This window comes from Melanotaenia boesemani, chromosome 12 (genome assembly GCF_017639745.1).
Source record: "Melanotaenia boesemani isolate fMelBoe1 chromosome 12, fMelBoe1.pri, whole genome shotgun sequence".
Lineage (NCBI taxonomy): Eukaryota > Metazoa > Chordata > Actinopteri > Atheriniformes > Melanotaeniidae > Melanotaenia > Melanotaenia boesemani.
In genome coordinates this window covers 12,950,752-12,970,240 of record NC_055693.1, presented here as the reverse complement: position 1 = coordinate 12,970,240, position 19,489 = coordinate 12,950,752, and the positions used below count along the sequence as shown (strand labels likewise).

General features: G+C 38.6%; 1 long non-coding RNA gene across 1 annotated transcript; it reads left to right on the top strand.

Moving 5' to 3' along the window:
• Window positions 1-6,486: 6,486 nt before the first annotated feature.
• LOC121650009 lies at window positions 6,487-15,209 on the top strand. Its single transcript, XR_006012197.1, has 3 exons — window positions 6,487-7,374; window positions 10,094-10,181; window positions 12,139-15,209. It is a non-coding gene; the product is annotated as an uncharacterized LOC121650009 (long non-coding RNA).
• The last annotated feature ends 4,280 nt before the right edge of the window (window positions 15,210-19,489 follow it).

The following is a 19,489-nucleotide window of genomic DNA, read 5'->3' as shown; positions in this document are numbered from 1 at the left end:
AAAGTGACATGGACAGAAATTTGGGCTTACACTGTGGCAAAAATTAACAAGGTATTTATGGGTCTTTGTGGGTGCCAAACCAGTAGCTCAGCTGAGCTCTAGTGAATACTATACAGTTCGTCCTGCATTGTGTCACAGTCACATGAGCACACACTGCCTTCCATTAGGCAGGAGATCCTTATGACTCACGAAAACACAAGTCACATGTTACTACACAAATGAACCATGCTACTCAGTCAGCTCTGTTATCCACAGCAGCTTCTGTTTTTTTTTTTTTGCAAGCCTAAATGAAATCACATCATAATGCATCTCTTCATTAGGTGGGTTGAGACCGAGTAGGGCTCTCCCTTGTATTCTGGTAGATGAGCTGAACAAGAGCCACAGTGTCATGTATCATGCTGTTTGGCCACAGCAGGCTAACCCGGCTGCAAAGTTGCCATGCTGGGGTAGTTTTAGTTCAATGTAATTTGATTTCATGTTAGATGACTTGCGTGCATGGTTGACTGTTCCACTCAGCTGCTTCCCATTCTATGAGGAGTTTTACACATTTCTTTGGTTCTCTCTTCTCCTGTGTGACTCAAAAGATGAACCTTTCACACCGTTACCAGACACGATACTACATAACATCAAAGGATGGAGAAACGGGCTGTAATAGCAGCAAGGACAAATCCTCCTTTATTGCCGAAGTGTAGAAAATATCAATAAAAGATGCTCTGAAAATGCAAAAAAGGGCAGAGAACGGTCAAGGATAAAAAAATTAAAGCAGGGATGAACATCCAAGCACCAAGAGAAGACAAACAATCTGCACTTCTCATGTCAAATTCTGCCATCAGCAAGTTTGGGGCTCACATTGTCAGCTCTCTATGTCTCTCCTTGAAATAATTGAGGCCTTACAAATCAACAGGGTGAAAAAATGATTTGTCTTTTAATTTTCCAAATGAAATTAAGATCAGTTCAAGTTGTTTCATGTATGAAGATATCCCATCCAAAGTGAGACGTATGTGTTTCCTTCCATTATCCATACACAAAGCAAGGGGAAACAGGATAGAAAGACTTTTTCTTCAGTCAGTTTAAGTAAATATCAACTTGTGTAACATTTAGGAACATTCAACACAGCACACCAAAGAAAAAAAAAGAACTACACAGAGCAAAATATAGCAAAGTATAGAAGACTATTAGCTTACTATATTAACATGGCATATTCCTTCGCCTTGGTCTCTAGAGAACACAATAAGCCCCACAGAGAACTCCATCCTACAGAGACTCTCCATTGATGTCTCCTCAGCTCCCCTCCCCCTCTTAGACATCTGTAGCAGCTGCCCCCTTGTGCTCCTGTCAGCAGGGTAGAGTGTGTGTGTCAATGTGTGTTTGCGTGTGTGTATGTATGGGTTGAGGTGGGGTTGGCTTGGAGGTTAGTGTGGGGCGTGTTGTGACACCTCCCCCTTTGGAGGGGTCCGGCCCGCACACTTGTGGGACATCACATTTATCAATGGCTAATAGTCACTAGCAGGTCATCCTGAAAACACAACAGAGACCTCTGACCTCTTTTTAGCACAAAGGCTGCGAGATGGTCACATTAACCCCTGGGTGCTATAAAATGTGCACACACACGCAACTTATTCACATGCAAATTTCCTATGTGAAAATCACCTTAAAATTTTTTGCTTATTATTTTGCATTCCAACAAACCATTAGTTAAAAATATCCCATGACAAATAAATAGCTTAGGTTAAAGTAAATGTGAAAAAAGAAACACTTTTCTAGCCAGAGTTCTGCTAAAGACTATCACATGCTGCGCCAGAAAGTTCAGATGTTACAGTACAAGAAGTCCTTTTTTCTTAGTCTCTCCATGATCTTACACACTATCTCACACATAGCAATCAAATTAAGTGGGCATAATTCATGGAGTAAGCTCAGGCTACATGACTAACGGGGGACAATTAACAGGGAAAAGCCCTACTAGCTCCAATAGTAATGAAGGTGGGGGGGGTTAGTAATAGGAAAGAAAGACGAGACCATATAAAAACAATAAGCAAAATATTTAGTGTGGACACCAGCTGTGCATACGGCAAAAAAAAACAGGAACTATCACTGACAAGATTTTAAAAATTTCAGAGGATTTCCTGTTAAAGAGTGTTTTAAAAAATTATTTTAAACCAACTGCATGAGTACACTAAACATGTCATGTGCCAAAAGGCTAAAGGATGCCATGCATGATGCATGAAAGGTTTGGCTAATAAATTCAGTGGCAAGTTCTGTTGCATCCAGAGCAGCCAGTGCTCTGGCTGGTGTGTAACATAATTAGGCCGGCTTTCCGTTCCAAACAAAGATATTTAGTGATAGGTTTAAATGCCCTTAACAAAACATGATTCATGTTGCTTCCTGGTCAAGTAGCATTTTCTCTTATCTTGAGTGGATTGTCCACACCCCTCCGTCATTTTTTTCTTTGTTGAGGCAAACTGCTATAAGCAATTACTAAGGCTAAACACACTAAAGATCTAAGCCTAGGCAAGTAGAGTTAACTTAAAAAATAATGTTTTTAAAAGTAAACAGCCTACTTTAATGACTGATAATATTTTGCGCCTACATTCCTTATCATTAACTTTGACGATGACTGTGCTAGAAAAGAAATGCAGTTTGAACAGCAGCTTTATCACTATCCATAACCTTCCACTGAAACCGGAAAGAAAATTTATAGCTACATAAATGATAACATTTATATTAACACAAGTGTGCAATTAATTCAAAATAGTAAATTTCATAAGTCAGGTTAGTCCAGTTATGGCTCAGGCATTTTTCACTAATTACCCCACAAGAAGTGTACAAAAAGTTCAGGAAACTATCAGTGAGGCCAAATAAGCTATTTGCAAATAATTATACACTATTGCTAAAAGATACATCACAAGGCGCGTTCAAAAGGCAAAAGGTGACTTGTTTAAAGAAAAAAAGGATCTTCTGGATTACATTGAAAAACATTTCTGACATTTTGCTTCTTTGATAAAAATGCTTTAAATTTCTCCTTCTTGCATTTAACCAGAAAAATTCAAAGAAATTCTTCAATAATCCATGAAAACTACAACAGATTTAATTCATTGTGATCGGTGGACTGCATTTTCACTATCGTTCTGTTCACATCTCAGCAATCAGAAAATGTTAAAGTTGTGTTTTCCTGCAATCTGTAGTCAAAAACTATTTAACTAAGTAATAATAATTAAAAATGACTTAACTATGCAAGGTGTGAGGCAGAGTGTCTGTCTACCAGTCAGAGGGTTCAAAGGTTCGATCCCTGCCTTTCAAAGTCCACATGTTGAAGTGCCCTTGGGCAAAACACTGAGCCCCACCCTGCTCTGAAGCGTTTAATGGTGTGTGAGAGAAGGAAAACTGCATAGGCTGAAAAACCTGTAGGAGTGTGTTTGTTTCATGTAAAGCTTTTTAACTGGACATCTAGACTAGACGGCTCTATATAAATGCAGACCATCTATTTCTAGCTTAACGTTGTACACAGATTTTCTGTGTTAGTATCTTTAATGGACTATACTTCATATTTAAATTGGCAATATAAGTAAATGCAGTGTGAAATGTTTTGTTTATAATACTATTTTACCTACTCTTAAGCACACCAGTGGTGTCATGATGGGACTGTTATTCTGTTTTAATTGTCCAAACTGGTATAGATTCATAGGTGTGCTTTTTTTTATTTAAATTAGCCCCATCTTACTATTATAACTTGATTTTAAGATAATGGGGGGTGAAAAAAAAAAGACATCCCGAATCGGAGTTTTATGGAAAGTATCACAGAGATAACTATCCTTATTGTTTTCAAGTGCATCAAGCTATTCACAGCCCAACATCTATGATCAAAAACCATTATATCAGTATGTAGATTAAACGGACTAACGCTACGGTGCTTGATTACTTGTTTCCAGTATGACACTCATAATACTTATGTTCTCATAACAGTTATACTCAGAGTGTACTTACAGTTTAAGTTTAACAATCATTAATACTAACAACAATAAAAACATTTTGTCTTATTTTATATTAAATCGATTATTCTGATTTAACTTACATGTAACAAGCATAGTCTTGGACTCTCTTAGTTACTGTGCTTTCATTTGAATAGAATAAAGACAAAATTCAAATCTAATTTAAAGACATTAGAGTCTAACTTTACTGTTAATAATAATAGCGATAAGAACTGGGGAAAAGTTATACACCTTGTGTGTTATTGTACCCAAAACATCCTGCGTGCATTCCAGTTGGAGACATTTTATGAACACCAAGTGTCAGTGAAAAACAGTTTTGATACATTCTGTCTTTTGTTGCAGCTTTGCAGGCTCTTTCTTGTGATTTACTCTGATGTGGTTGAACAAATGTGCACAGCTGAAGCTGAACGTCTTGTCAGTTTCAAGGCTGACAACATGTTGATTAATAATTGCTGTGTTTGCCACACTCTGCCACTGAAGAAGCTGAAGGCAAGATTGTGGACGAGCGATAGTTGATTATTTATTTATTGATTGATTGATTGATTGATTTAGACTCAGTGCAGTCTCATTGCAAAATTTCTAATGGCTACATTTGTCCACGGTGCAAAAAGGCACCTTACACGATGATCATTCAACTTTTTGGGGGTCCCTATTACATACCAGCTTAACACACTGTATCTGTGTTTTGTATTACATCGCATGTGCCCCAAAATGTTAAACAACAGGAATTTTAAGGTTCCAAAAACATTATATTTTTTCCTTTTGCAAACTTTTTTTAATTTTTCTTAAACAGTAACAAACTTATTGGTGCAAAATCACAACATATTTGAAACAACTGAGGGGTTCGTTGGTGGTGTGACACCAAATGTAATTCACTTTTTTACTTTGTTGTTTGCAATTGGGTTTAGGTTTGGCTTGCTAAAAAAAAATCCACTTTGTTTTCGACATATGGACAATTCGTTTAGAGTCTGGCTTTGGTGACTATGTGGCGACTACCTGATTTAATTTAGTATTAAATGATAGAAAAGCCTATATTGTATTAAAGTTGGTGCAGCTAAAGTTGACATTTGATTAGGCCAAGTTGTCTCACGACTCTAATTGTGTTATAGAGTGCTGCTTTTTAATTGGAATAAACTAAACATTTAATGGATTATTAAATTAAATATTAGCTTCTTGGTCCTGCTGCTGTTGTATTGACAGTCATAATCAGTTTTAACTGTATTTTCAAAGGTTTAATAGAATAAATGAAAGTGTAAACAGGTTTTGGAAATGAATGGAACTAGTAACATTTTAGCTCTCAGTCTCCAGAGTGAAAACCGGTAAATTCATTGTCCTGTTTCTGGACTACAAACTGAGAAATCCTGCGGAAGTCCCTCCCTCCACAGTTCACTGTTGCACCTCGATGATGTAACCACTTTCCAAATATAGCGTGTTGCTGATGGCCTAGTGGCGTCCTCATTGGCCGCGGACGCTGTCACTCACCGTGACGTCACCGCGATCGTGTTATTATTGTAAACAGCCCGCCTGCTCTCCACCGACGCGCTATGCCGAGCCGACTACTCCATCCAGTCCTTTGTTCATGCAGTAAAAAACACCGACGCGACGAAGCTGAGTGATCGCCCGTCCGAAGCGCTTCTCAAATCTCAAAGCAAAGTTGAACACTTCATCTAAAATCATGACATAACATCAATTGAATAAAACGAGGGCACTCTGTTGTGGGCACGTTTGTTGATCATTGAGATCTTCTGGCAGCCGGCTGCCAAAGGCTGCTGCATGCATAACAAAGATAAACTGCGAGTCTGCGTTAAAGACTTGCCAGTGCAAAACATAATTACTTGAATGGTGTCTTTTTAGACAATCACGTCATTCAAATTAATATCTGGCTCTCAATAAAATAATAAAGCTACAACCCTTGTGTTTTAGGTTGACAGTTTAGTTAAACCGCTGTTGTCACTGGCTCCTAAATGCCACGAGAAGGCTACAAACTTGTCATTCTAAAAACACCATTGATGCAATTAATACATGGCCTGTAACTTATACCTTGCTTCGTTTATTCGACAGCGTAAAGGGACTTTACTTTGAGCCAATAAGTGTCGCAGAGGATCGACTGGAACGAGTTTTATCTTTGCAATGACTGACACTGTACGGCAAACTACTCGAGAGGTCACACAGCAAAAGTTAAAATTACTCAAGTCAGTGTTTAATAGCACTTACTCTGTGGCCTGGGTGCGTTCTGGAGTGATCGACCGCATCTCTGTAGCCGCCAACCGGCCACCGGTGACACCCTCACCTCGACATTTCCATCCAGACAAGTTGACAACAAGCTTCCATTCTCTGACTAAGTGCAGTTTCAGCAAAGCTTCAAGGAAGTTGTTTCTTTTGTTCCAGTATTTTTGGTTGCGTCAATGTTGCGAAAAGGGGGAGGGGGGGCGGAGCGGTGGATACACAGCGCGACCGAGGGAGGGAGGGGAAAAAAAGAAAGGGGGAAAAACACATCTGAGCGCACTACGGCCTCGTTCGCACGCTTGGCCATTTACACAGAGAACCCCTCATCCAAATCCGCGATAAAGTCGTCTCATCAGCTCAGCTCACGTGTCCGGGACGAGCAGCATCTCTTCAAAGTGAAGCATACAGGCTGCACAGCACGCTGCGCCCAGGTCCGATAGGCTGTCCAAGATCAGGCTACTACAGGTCGGTGCGCCCGTGCGCGCGTAGAGAAACCGGCCATTTGCATAGCGCAGCATAACTTGGGCTTCTCTACAGAGCTTCACTAAACAGCCTTCTAGTTTTTGCCTTGGTTGGTGCACAGGCGTTTACTATTCCACCTCTTCACAACGACAACGCGTGAAGCCTATGTGGCTTTCGACTTCAAACTCTCCCAGTTCTCGGAGAGTGTAGGGCGGTAAAGAGATGCTGAGTACCTGGCTCCCACCAGCATGGAGTTGGAGCAGATAAAGCAGTTTAATATAAATGAAAAACCTCACTTTCACTACTTGAGTTTAGCAATATTTAAATATAAAAAGCAGATCGAATCTATTTTATCCCATTTGAGTAATGCTTTTGTCGGGTGACCTTTTTAAAAGAAACATATAAAAAGCAGAAAACCTTTTTTCCTCTGTGAGGAAAATGGCTTAAACAAGCAAACTATAGATGCAATGACATTTTGAACACTTAAATTCCAGGTGAATTGACTTCCTGTCTCCTTCAACGAAGAGGACCTTAGCAAATGCAACAAGTATATGTTTGCGAAAAGAGGAAGAAAAAGTAAGCATACACAAATTACTTTTTCATGCAACGAACCCGTCACCGTTCTTGGAACCGAGGGGATGAACATCTGAGACGGCTTACGATGCAGGAATAGGATCATGTTGGTTCATCGGATAAAAAGGTGAGCACCCTGTTTCCTCGCTGCTGTTACAGTAGCGTTGCGTCAGGAAGTTGTTGGTGTCAGTGAAGTCACTAAAAGAACGCCTTCCACAGCTTCACGACAAGGACCCCTGCGCCGAACAAAGAGTTCAGATAATTTTTTACATGTTATCAAAGTCAATCCTGCCTTCTGTCCCTACATATTTTGACTTGACTGAAGACTCTCACGTCAGACTTTGATAAAATGCTTGGTGTGACAGGCTGAAGAAAAAGGCTGCAGATATCTGCGAAGAGGAAGTAAATTTCAGACGGAACCAAAAACAACCATAACAAATGCTTTGCTGACAGGTGTAGCAGCTTTTTCAAATCTTTTTCACAAATGCAGTACGACTGAAACTATACAGGACCATAAATGCTTTACAAAACTCCTTTATAGCAATGTAAAACTTGCCAGTCAACGGCATCAGAAAAATAAAGCGCGCTTGTCTTTTTGCGTAAAAGATGTTCAAACCGGAAAAGTTATCATTTATCACCATGTAACGACAAAAAGGAATTTAGATGGGCTACAGCAATAGTGGCGGAAAATATTGCATTTACACACCAGTCCACTTTGCCGTTTGCATGGTGTTCAAATTGCAGGGGGTCAAGCCTCCCATGCATACTTTGAGCCCACTTTGTAGGTCAGTTAAAGCACAGCAAAAAGGTGCCACTAGTCAGAAGATTTTGTTTAAGAGGCCTCTAGTTCACTGCTAAGGAAGAAAACCCACAGACAACATGATTATTGTCAAACACCGCGCCACATCTTAAAAGTACAGATGGGTTTAAGGTAAGTTTAAAACAATCTGACGCACTGTCTGCTAGAAGTTGGCTTCAAATAAGCCACATGATGTTGCAAAATCATGGGGGAAAATACTACAAAAAGAAATCAAAACAATAAAAAATAAAAGAAAACATATTTCTCCTTTTAATGTGTTGCACCAAATAGCTTTTGTTACACTTGTGTCTTTAGATCTATTTGAATTATTGATGTCCAATCGAAGGAAAACACAAGCAATCTATTTCAGATGAACATATATTTAAAAGGGAAGTTTATCAGCGATTTAAACTGTCTCCTCTCTATGTCACCAACTTGTAGAGGGAGAAATAAATATGGAATTGTCACGAACAGATGCTTTATATTTTGTTACTGGGTTTGAAATAACTAGTGGATGCTTGCAAACCGCATTTCAATGTAATCATGAAGCTCTAAAGGCTGACAAAACAGAATAACAAGTTCTAGAGAAATGCACTCTACACTCTCAACCACGTGTAATTTCTGTATTTTACACACGTTTACGTTGTCTGAGTTTTGCGCTCGTTTGTAGATCAACTCTGGTAGAACTGAGCAAAAAGTTGTAATAGAATTGTGAAGAAGCCTTTTCTCATATGTTTAGGAAAGTCAAGCTCACAGTTGTGCAGAAATTTACATATCTTTGCCCAACGTGTGTGGGCTGATGCAGAGTCAGAATGCAAAGAAGAAGCAGTAATCAGGCACAATTATCGGATGGGCTGAGGTTCCTCTTAAAGGTCACCGATGAAGAACAAGAAGACTGCAAAGAGACCGCCAAAATAGTTGTTTAGACAGTTTACAATTTCTATATTTAAACCCCCCACTATAGTTCTTTTCTAAAGAAAGAAATGAAAACGTTTGTACAGTTCCCTTTTCTTTGTATTTCCCTTTCTCTGCCTCATTTCTATGTTACTGTCTTATCAGATGTCTTACCTTTAATATATTAAGATGAACTCCAAGTTTAAAAGATGTATCGCGGCTGAACTGTCCCATGCGTTATTTCTATTTTTTCAGTTAGTTGATACAAACATCAAATTATTTATATCAAATTTTGAAAATGGGACATGGACGAAGAACAAACCACAGATTGACACTACGTTGTATTGTGCGTCCACAATTGGACGTCAAGAATTTATGAACATCAAATAAATGTGCAAAAGATTTATATATGTAAAAACTCTTTACATTTGTCATAACAAAAATGTTACGTTTACAATCGCTTAATTATCTGATGCATCTGCAAGATGCAACTATGTGCGCAAAGGGGCACGTTTAATTGCGCAAGAGAAGAGCAGAAAAAACACATCACACGTTTTGTTTCAGAATATTAAGATTTTTATATTAGGAGCAACTGAAAGGTCATATTGTGTAGAAGGAATCTGTATGACTCGAAACGAAAAAGTCATGAGCCTACGTGTTTGTGTGTTTGTTTGGGTGGTTGGTATAATCGTGCACACCACACAGATCAGCATCTCAGCAGATTTTCAGGCTGTGAACTCCACTTAAGATAACCAATCATAAAATATTTCTCAGACTTCAACAGTTTTTTTTAATGATTAACATCAGATCAAATTAACCAAAGTAAACTTTCTGTCTTGCATGAGGAAGCCACTGATTTTTTTAAGAAATAAAGGAGGTATTAGATGTGAAAGGTCTTGGTAACTGCACAGCACAAATTGGATTAAAGCCACACTTTTCACTCATACCATTTAGACTAAATTATGTACTACAAGAATGCAATGAATCAAGTAATTGTCACTTTGTCAATGGTATCATTGTTTGACACATTCAAGATCAATAATGTTCACTCAATTAACCTGATGGATAAAACATCAGTGAGATTACAGATGGGAATGATATAGCTTTTTCTCTTTGAAAGACTGTGTTTATGTCCAGGGCTGTGTCTCTACAGGTCCAGAGAGGAGACAGTGGGTGAGGCCTGTCTCTTCTAAAGCACCCTGTGTCCTGAGCAGAACTAGGTCAACAGAGACCGTTGGTTGGTGAGTTGGAACGATGCTGCACTCTCACACACACAGAAAAGAAAAGAAGAGGGGGGAAAAAAAAACTGGAAAAGAAAATACTTGCCTTCGATTGAGGGATAATGAGAGACTGTTTGACCTATTTGTCCCCTTAAATAAACTGTTGACCATTTAGTTTGGACTTGGTAGGAGCACAGACCCACCTCAAATTTCATCACAACTTATTTGGAAATGTTTGATTTGCTGAAACAGTCAGTTACAATTCAGAAAGCTGTTTCTAAACTGATACCTTATTAATCATTTGAACTGACGTAGTATCTTTTATGGGCTATGTAAAGCATAAAAAGATGAGTGTATGTAGTGTGTTAATGTGAAGTAAAAGAAAATGAGCAAAAATATCAAAATAGAATGAAATGCAAGAATAAAGACATCATTTTCTATGATGTAATAAAACATTGTTTTCTTTTCTGTACACCAAAACTGTCATTAGGCACTGTGATACACATCTCCTCACTGAGGGTTAGTTGTCTTAAAAGCCACCAGTAAAATGTAGCCCTCGAAGAACATCTAAAACAGAAGTAATGTAGCCAACTTATAATTTCAACTAGAAAACATTTGCTGGCTATCTTGTATCTTCGCTTTGGTAATATAATATAGATAACATAGCCCAAGCCAAGCTGACAGGAAGTCAAACACATGTAAACCTTGTAATGCATAATGATTGTACACACAAAAGTTGTTTCATATACATAGAGTGCTGGTGTCCATAGGAACAGCAAGTGCTCCTGTGATAAGTTCCCTGTCTTCCCCTGCTTAGTCAGTCAACACAATAAGAATCAGCAGGTAACTTAGCTACCCAAGACAAACACAGTTTCCAGAGTAAAAAAAAAAAAAAAAAAGTAAGCACAATACCTTACAACAGTAGTATATGTGTCCTTTGTGTCACCTACAAAGGCCCACAATTACTCAAATACTCAAATGCACTGAACCCTAACTTACCTTACAAACCAGTTAAAAAGAAAGAGATTGCAGCCCTTGGCTGAATCCTGTTTCCTCTTTAGTCTCGTTTGAGCGCTGGACTCGAGCTCCATTTGCATTTGTACAGTACGTGTGTGCAAGAGTGATAAAGACACAGAGAGAAAATACACGGAAGTGACCAAACATATCAACTGTTTGAGGGTTTCAGCCAGTGCCTCATGAGTGAGGCCTATGACTAAGATTGGAAAAGAGTAGGAGTTTGCCTTTACCAATGTTGCCATACCAATGCTGTAGGGAGAAGAAAGAAGGTAGGAATGGGCGGATGGTGATCGGACTGGGCATGGACACGCCAAATATGACCAAAAATAGGCAGTATGTGTGGAGTGGGATGCAACTCAGTAAACATTTACATTTAAGCAAATGCTTTGAGCCTAAAAGAGGTTGTGAGGGAGATCCATAAGTGTGGTTCATATGTTATGTGCAGAATGTGTGTAAATGCATTTCTGTGGTTGCGAATTATTAACTTATTGTGCTCATGAGACAGTCTGCATGACATGTGTTAGCTTTTATCCTCCTAAAGCTAGGCACAGTATAGCATGCAAGCAGTCATTCCAGTAGAAGAAACAAAATGCAGGGGCTTAAACGGGAAGTAATGACTGTATTCTTTTGCTTCCTCTTCTCTGTTCCAAAAGCGTTTTGCTTTATAATTTAGTAGATTTAATTAGAAGCAACAAATGTACACCTTTTTGAATAATAAGTTGTGACAACATGAGACTCTAAGGTCATGAAGTCTACAGTAGCCCTTACCCTTTTTTCCCGTTCATGCTCGTCTTTATTAATGCATGGGTGTGAGTAATAACTTTGCCAAAAATAGATACTCTTCATGATGAGAAAAAAACAAACAAACAAACAAACAAAACAGAGCATTTCTCAAATTAGTTTCTTCTAGTTATTTTGTTTGTTCACCTCTGAGACCAAATTTTTTTTCTCCATTGTGCAGATTCACACCCTCACATCACGAAGAGCCCTCCCTCATTCCCTTCCTATCTCTCATCCCTGCTCCTCTCTGTCCCACACTACATGCCTCTCTATTTATACTGTTGAGTCAGTTTGCCACTGACAGCAGTGAGTGATAAGGAAGATTGAATCATCATGTATTAGAAACACAAGCTTTCTTTTACCAATACTCTCTTAAAGGGGAAACACTGAGTGTTACTGGCAGTTAGTGGAAAGGTTCAGAGATAAGACCAGCTACAAAGAAAATTAGGCTCAATCATAATCGATGTTATAAGCAGATTAAAGCAGGCAAATTTACAAAGAGCACAATCAGCGTGTTCCCAGTGGAGTGTCCTCAGCATCGGCAGTGGCTGCAGAGAAGGAGAGATGTATCGCTCCAGCAGGATGCTGGTCCATAGGTGTCTAGTTTCAGATGGCAGGCATGCTGGGAGCACAGTGTGGAGCACAGCACAGCCAAGTGGACAACAATGGAACACGCAGAGACACAGGTGTCCCTACCACGAACCCAATGTAAGACAGATAATGTTTATTTGTGAACCTGGGTCCATGTGTATAAATGGTAATATGTTGATGTGCATGCAGCATGTGTTTTTTACACTGCTGTGCTTTTACAATCTTTGTTCTCATGTAGATTATGTATTCATGTGTGTGTTTGTATTAGCTCTCTGATATTGATTCAGTATTACTGTAGTAGCACTTAAGCAGCACTCATGCATGCTTCCCTCAGGACTCCAACACCTGCAAATGGAAATGAAGTATTCCTAAAATTAAGGTGAAGATCGTGAAGTGCAATATAAGTAAGAACAGAAGGCCAGCATGCAGAAAATAAAGAACAGAAATTCATATCACAATCTCTCACAGTGTCCATTTACATTTTTCTTTTGCTTTATGTACAAATCTCACTCCATTTCTTTCTTGTTCTCTCCCTTTAACTCACTGGAGGATGCTAACCCATCAGGTCCCATGGCTCCCCTCCATGGGATGATGTCATTTCAGATGACATCACCATGCAGTGTATGTGTGTTTGTGCTATGTGTATGAGAACACCCCCCACCCCCATCCTTTCCACCACTCTTCCTCCTCTTCCCCCTGCAGCTCTGCTTCTTTCCTCCTAGGAAAGGTGCTGTTTGACACACACCCGCTATACCCAGACCATCCGGCCAACTACCATGCTTGCACAAGAGCTTTTAGAGCGCAGGGTCAAGGAGAATGAGAGAGACAGACACGGACTGCCATGAAGGCAAAAACACACGTACATACACAAAAGAAGGAGGTGAGGTGGTGTTTAGAGTGGCAGTTGTGTGATGTGAGGGTACAGAAAGAACCGTAGAGGTGTGGCGAGGACTCAGCGAAGGGATGGGCTCTGAGAGCCGAGTCAGTTTAATTACACAACATTGCTGCCACTATAACACCACAAAGCCCAGGCATAAACTGTCATTAAGATAAAAAAGTAGTACACGGAGGAGTGCCACAGACTGTCTGAATTCTTCTTGGCTCTATTGTTTGTTGTTAACACAGTTATATATAAAACTTAATAGCCTGGTTCAAATTTCTGGAAAACAAATGAGTTTAAAAGAATAAAACAAAATTGAAGGAAATAGGCCTATTTACTTCCTGCAGTGAGCAAATTGTGGGTTCCATTTGATGGGAAAAGTTGGAATTTCAAAGTTCCGAATAGGAAACATAAGAATTTTCCCCCAATGTGGATTTCTGAGTCATGGACTCTGGGTGTAAACTCTGGGCAAAAAACATAGTAAAGATGTAGTAATATATATTTATTGCCACTTCCTAATCTAGTGAGTGAAAAAACTCTTGGTTTTCTGACTTGTAAAACTGGAAAGTAGCCTTTTTTAGGTTTGATGCCATTGCTAGCTCTGTCATGGGCTTGTCAGGAAAATATAAACACATCACAACTTCATTTCAGATTAAATATTAGGTTAGTTTGTAGGCAGTTAGCTTAGCTTAAGGTACATTCCATTTAAACCAGGCAGCCAAATTCCCAAGGTGATATTTGACCTTGAACCATCCCTTCTCCTTGTCACAAATCTGGCTTAGAAAAAAAAAAAATCTCACTAATGCAGATGAGCATTTGCAAAGTTAGTTTCTTTCCTTAGGAGTGTTCTGAGTAAGATTACCCAGATGGATCTATGTGACTGCCATGTGGAATAATACTTCCATTAATCTCATAACATCTTTTTAACAAGAACAAGAAAAAAAAAAATGCTTTGAAAAATATGTTAGATTTTTAATGACCATAAACATACATAAGATGGCTATCTTACACATAGTTATTAAAACTGTTGTATTATAAGATTTTTTTTATCCATTTGTCTATGTGTGTGTCACTGAATGAGTCCCACACACAATACTGTTCTCCTTCTAGTTATGACGATATTTCTGTGATTTCCGTTCCTAAATCCAGAACAAGTTCTTTACAAGCATTGCTAACCTGGATACTCTGAGCAAATGTAATTTGTTCTGCTATTTGATTAACTGGAACATGTTCAAGTGAAGGGAATTATGATTTCTGAGTTGAATTAAATTAAATACAATTAAATGGACAGTAACTGTGTGGTTACAGTACACAGTTAGTCAGCTTAGCTAATCTTAGCTTAGCTCATAGACAGGTGTCTGTGCAATGTCATCACAGAAGTATGTACACAACCAGAGGGTAGAAAGTAGTGCACAATCTTTGGTAGAACCAAGATCCAAAACAGTGATGTCAGGGCAGTTAACTTTACCTATCAACTAAAAGATGGACGCAAATCATTTCAAATGTCACAGAGAACTCTTTGCTGAAAGCAGTAGAAAATTGTAGATCCACAAAGAGCAGACTGACATCCCATGAGTTTCTGCATTGCTCCTGTTGTGTGTCAAAATGCAAAGCTCTGATTCCAAGACTTATTAAGCTACCAGAGCATAAATATACAGTATATGCATCTAAATATTAGCTCGTACACATGTAAAAACACTCAGTGACATTTTATGTAATGTGTTTCAGATCATGCAGTTATTAATTCTGGGAAAATGGCTGGAACTGATCAATAAATCTGTTATCACAGAATTCCTTAAATTTGACTATAATTATATTATATTATATTATATTATATTATATTATATTATATTATATTATATTATATTATATTATATTATATTATATTATATTATATTATATAATGATAACTAGGAGTCAAATTACAAGATTCTGACATTATTTCTGACAGTGAGTGTGGCAGGTGCTAACTCATTGTAAACATTGTTACCAACTGAGCCCAGTGTAACTAATGTTAACACTAGAGAATGAGAGCAGAAACTCACCCAACATTAAAAAATCACACAATATCGTTCATAAATACTGTTGAGTTACATTTTCCACAATTTTGTATTAAAACTGAATTATGAAAACAATTAACTGAATCTCAAATAGTGTTTTATGATTTATTTATTTAATTTTTTAGTCAACAAGGCTTCACAAATGAGTAAAACAGTAAAAAAGTTTATTACAATCCTGTGACCACCAACAATGGTTTTGCCCTTTGGATACCCACACGTGTATGCAAGAAACTTGTCAATATAAATTCTCACTAATTGTCGCAGTGTTGGTTAAATATTCATAATGAACATATTGCAATGATGTTTGCATTAATAAAATACAACATCTACCTTTTTAGCAACTTGTACTGCTACCAGTGGCTAATAGACAACTCAACTTGCAATGTTTGTGTTTATGACTGTTAGCACAAAGTGTTTACATAAAGGTTTGATACAAAAAGATGCAGCTTCAGCTGTGACTGCTGGCAACCAAAAAAATCCACCCAGCACATTCACTCAGGCTTACGTTTTCTCCATCTTTTATGTTTAATTCATAAAAAAAAAAAAAAAAATCCAAAACCAAAAAACAAAAAGCAAAAAACAGAACAGAACAAAACAAAACAAAACAAACAAACAAACAAAAAAACAAACAAAAGGGTAGTCGGAATAATAACTCTCCATTCACTCATCACTTTAAAAAATGTCACTCTTTCCTCTCATCACACATCAAGCTGCCAGATTTAAACCACAGGCAGATGAAATTATTGATGTTCCTCATTGTTACAAAACAATGTTGTGTTGAACAGTTGTGCACACCACCTATCACCTCCCATCCTTCCCCAGCAAAACAGTAGGCATAGCAAAACCAAAATTTTACCTAATTCCAGTGAAACGGATCTAATGGCATCTGTGCAGAGAAAATCCACTTCACAAAGACACCCCCCCCCCCCCCCCCCCCCCCCCCCCCCCCCCCAATGTTCTTTGTGCATTTATGTTCGATCATAACTCTTTTGGCAGCTTTTTTGGAGGACCCAGTTAATAGGCAGGTGGTCTTCATGTTATGGCTGATCCGTGTATTTTCTTTCCTTTGTTATAGCGCATTATGATATTTTTTTCTTGAAAGGAGAATCAAACTCTTGCACCTACAAATAAACATTTTATATTTCTTTAACAGGTGTCACCATGTAGTACTTCATCTTTCCAAGCTTAATTTACATGTTAACATTAGGTAGGACAGGATGTTATTATAAAGATTCTGTTTTAATTAACCATGGAGGACCAGTGACAAGCAGCACCCTGAAAATTTTACCATGACTAATGTGGTACTAAGATCTCCTCACTCATGTCTGTCATAGAGGCAGAGGCACTCCCACACTGAAACACGCCTGGGTTTTATTGAGCACAGTTGGCACTGTCTGAACCAATGATGTCATCCTGGTATATGGGCCAGCAATATGGGGAACAGCAAGTTTCTGAAATGAGAAATGGTAGAGATAGGCATCGTGTTAGTATTGAAGTCTTTATGACAGAAAGGTAGAGCATTTTTCATATGTGGTCTTTTTATACAGGGGACAATAGTGAAAGCTGTGGAAACTGTGCCTAAAAAGCTGGTCTTAAATGACATGTTTGAAGTCTCAAAATATTGAGGCATGGTCATGTGGCATTGTTGAAGAGTTTTGATAAGTGGTTTTGCTGCCTGCCAGTGAAATCTGTTGTTTTCAGCTTGGGACTGTAACATGCCGTGATTATAGAGATCAGTTTGAGGCAATAACAAACTCCTTTTTTTTTTTTTTTTTTTTCTTTAAAGTGTGTGTGCGTATGTGTGGGCTGAGGAGGGGATTTCATTATGAGTCCTATAGCTAGACTGTGAGGTCTGGGGCTTTGGTCACAGTGTTCACCCATCTGTCCCATGAGCACAGGCCAAGGCCCCCGTCACCTCCACCTGCTCCATCCTCCAGAGGGGACCAGGACTAAATTTAGAACAACAAGGAAACTCGTTTCTACACAAGATGGGATAGAGGTTCTCCAGATTGTTGAATAACTGGGAATTTCATTTTTGTGCCAAGCATATAGGGAGGGTATTTACAAAGAGGGAGGTTGTCATTTTCTATTTCATTTTTTTTTACTGAAAAAATACAAGGAAAACGATCCCCTTTAAGAGCTGTACAATTTTTTGTAATATTTTTGTAATAATATTCATTGAATCTTATTATAATCATTAATCTAATTATCTCTTATTTATTCAAGGTTGTAACTGCTGACAATGTTAAACATTTGTAATCTCCTGACTGTTGTATTTTCTTTACTACACTGTAGTTTTAAAATATAATGTACTTTTTTGTTGCTATTTTTTGCTATCTGCTGTCATTTGTTTTCTGTGCTATTCTGTGTGTAACATTTGTCTGTGTGTCTCAGGGACTGCAGACAGAAATAAGCTCAGAGCAAAAATCTGGTACAAAGCAAATTTTTGTCTGTGATTAATGTTTGTGTACATGGTCCCTCTTCAATAAACCAAATAAACTAAATTAAACTAAACTAAACTTTCTTTTGTGCCACCATGAGGTTTGCATGTACAGTGAAATATTGCAGCAACTAACAAATGGACTGAAATATCCATCACAACAGCTTAAGGAAGTTTGCACTGTATTATGTGTAATGACTAAATGGGATATGCCATAAGAATTTATTAATTAAATAAATACAGATGGTTTATTGCCACTATCACGACTTTTTATCTGCTTTGCAGCTATTTTTGATTTCGAGGTTAGAGTTGGTGCATTCACACCAGACTCAAGACGACTGGGATTCTGTTGGTGGTGCAACATTCTTCCACACTGAGATTGCATTCACACTGCTCTACTCAAATGAATTGGACCTTTAAAATAATGTGTTCCACTCTCCACCAGAGGTGGCACTGCACCAAGAATTACTATAGGAGAAGACGAGACACGGGACGAAGAAAACCTGTTCATCTATTGATTCATGCAGGACAGCTTTGGTTTCGATCACATAACAGCAAAATATGAGTTGCATCAGATCCTTGTGGTCTTTGGTTGATCAGCTTTCTATCAGAACTCTTATGGAAATCTTCCACATATGATCGAGAAACATTTCTCCCATGCGTTCCACAAGCACTTATGTTTTGGTTGTGTTTACTCACAATACCATGCGAAGAACCCACAATGCACCTTGCTTAGCAGTCAGCTTCCTGTATTTGGTTTGTGCGTTCACAATTCCCCAAACAAAGCAGACTTTCTGAACTAATGTACTAGGAATCAAATAAAAAATGCTCATGTTAATGTGGTCATGAGCTGTGGGTAGTAACCGAAAGAACGAGATTGTGAATACAAGTGGCCGAAATGAGTTTTCTCTGCAGGGTGGCTGGGCTCTCCCTTAGAGATAGGGTGAGAAGCTCAGTGATCCAGGAGGGGCTCAGAGTAGAGTCTGGGAACGCCTCGGGATACCTCCGGATGAGCTGGTGAATGTGGCCGGGAAAAGAGAAGTCTGGGTTTCCCTGCTTAGGCAGCTGCCTCATCTACCCGACTCCGGATAAGCGGAAGAAAATGGATGGATGGATGTTAATGTGTCCTTTAATAAATACTACTGAACTTTGCAGATTCTCTCAGGTAACCACAGTTAATTTGAGAACCATCTTGCATCCCACCTGTACTCTGAGCTCTTTCCAGTCAGTAAAAGTCAGTCATTAGTTGACTCTTGTCTCATCTCTTGATCTGTTTCTTTTTTTCTTGCTATTCCTCTCTTCCTCTGATGATGTTCTCTTAGTTTCTTTGATGAATCAGCACCTTCCAAATTGCAAGTATGTTGACATCTAGTTGCTGGCGTGTGAGACGGTGTGTAAAGTGACATTCAGCTGTAAAGTGATGCTGCATCGCTGATTAAAAGTTGTGAAGCGTGTTTTCTCACCCTTGGGACGCTGCTGGTCAATGATGGCTCCATGAATATACATAACAATTGTCGCTGTGCCATCAAAATGAGTCTTACACACATATTTTAAGGCCAGA